The sequence below is a fragment of the Microtus oregoni genome, unplaced genomic scaffold, assembly GCF_018167655.1.
Source record: "Microtus oregoni isolate MIOR12 unplaced genomic scaffold, Mior012 000001F_ref0000356, whole genome shotgun sequence".
Taxonomy (NCBI): Eukaryota; Metazoa; Chordata; class Mammalia; order Rodentia; family Cricetidae; genus Microtus; species Microtus oregoni.
In genome coordinates, this window is record NW_024543060.1 from 34,521,512 (window position 1) to 34,523,468 (window position 1,957).

The 1,957-nt window shown below is 46.1% G+C and overlaps 1 pseudogene; it reads left to right on the forward strand.

Moving 5' to 3' along the window:
* Window positions 1–1,072: 1,072 nt before the first annotated feature.
* On the forward strand, window positions 1,073–1,663 carry LOC121463044 (annotated as a pseudogene).
* The last annotated feature ends 294 nt before the right edge of the window (window positions 1,664–1,957 follow it).

The following is a 1,957-nucleotide window of genomic DNA, read 5'->3' on the forward strand; positions in this document are numbered from 1 at the left end:
ACATGGAAGACGCAAGGGGGCTCTCCATCTAGAAGATGGAGGTATCAGTGCCTGAGAGAATGAGAAAAACACCAGTTCACCCTTTCCAGGTACTGGGGAGTCCAGGAGTTGACAAACTAATCCACATAGTATTTAGAAACCAGGAACAGCCACCCTCTGCCTTAAGAGTCCTATTGGCTCAAGCCTCCCCCCCCCCCCCCCCCCCAGATTTCTTAGAATAAACAAGGCTGGGGATTTTGAGAGATTAGGTGGTTCAATAGCCAGGAAAGGGATTAAGGAAGGAGCTATGTATTAACATGCACAAGCCCCATTGTAAGGCCAGCCCTTGTAGGTGTCATTCAGGTGAGTATGATTGGGCAGTATTGTCATGCACCATCTTTTGGGTGGAAATGGCAGGGATGGCGACAATGATAATCTGTGAAGGCAAAGACAAAGGTCTTTCCTCAGTGACACCACAGGTGCAACAATGGGGCAGGTAGTGAGATTTAGCAAGCTCACTTTTTGTGGCTACTGCAGGAGCACGTGGCTTGTCTTGCTAGCTTTCAAGACAGGTCTACTCATCCAAAGTTATTTTCCTTTCTATCCTTATTGTGACCTCTTTTGATTCAAAGCAATTTTAGGGATTGCTAAACTAGGCAATAGTCAAGGGGAAAAAAATCATAAAACTGAAGTCAAATCAACTCATAACAGTGAAAGCTTGGGCTGTGCTCAGGCAAAAGTACTTCACATTTTCAAATAAACCAACATGAGAGGACAAATCATCACTTTTCCAGAGCCTGTAAATAATGCAGTAGTCTTCTATGAAGAAGAAGTTTTTTACTTAAGCCCGCATTTGCTATCAAGTCGTAGAAAACAACATCGTGCCCAGAAAGCTGGTACTCTGATATTTTAAATTTCCCCTGAAATTCTTGTCACTGTATCCCTGGGGGCAGGCGTGCTTGATTTTGATCTGGACCTTGCTACTCTCTAGTTGTGTTTAACCTGTGATGTGGTTGTGAAGTAACGGTTATAAATTGAGTTGTTTAGGGAAGTGCTGCTCTTGGCTCTCATAAAATGCTCTTTGTAGGCAGCCATGAGTATGCTCAGGCTACAGAAGAGGCTTGCCTCCAGTGTCCTGCGCTGTGGTAAAAAGAAGGTCTGGTTGGACCCCAACGAGACCAATGAAATCGCCAATGCCAACTCCCGTCAGCAGATACGGAAGCTGATCAAAGTTGGGCTGATCATCCGGAAGCCTGTGACTGTGCATTCCCGGGCTTGATGCTGGAAAAACACTTTGGCTCGACGGAAGGGCAGGCATATGGGCATAGGAAAGCGGAAGGGTACTTCCAATGCCCGAATGCCCGAGAAGGTGACCTGGATGAGAAGAATGCGGATTCTGCGCCGCCTCCTCAGAATATACCGTGAATCCAAGAAGATTGACCGCCATATGTATCACAGCCTTTAACTGAAGGTCAAAGGGAATGTCTTCAAAAACAAGCGGATTCTCATGGAGCACATCCACAAGCTGAAGGCAGACAAGGCCCGCAAAAAACTCCTGGCTGACCAGGCTGAGGCTCCCAGGTCTAAGACCAAGGAAGCAAGAAAGCTCCGGGAGGAGTGCCTCCAGGCCAAGAAGGAGGAGATCATCAAGACTCTGTCCAAGGAGGAAGAGACCAAGAAATAGAGCTTCCCTCGAGTCTGTACATAGTGGGCTGCCTGTGGCTTCAGGTGGATCAGTCATCAAAATAAAACAAGCCTTAAAAAAAAAAATGCTCTTTGTAACATCTGATTGGTAAAGGTTTCAGCAGATAGGCTCTAAGAAAATTGAAAACTGACCCTTGCTAGGCTCTGACATTGAAAGATATTCATGATGGAAGAACAAAGGGACTGAAAAGTAGCTTAGATTGAGCTGAGGATGTTGGCTGAGCAAGAGTGCCTGAGGATGTATTTGGAGCACTAGCTGAATTCACAGCCTGTA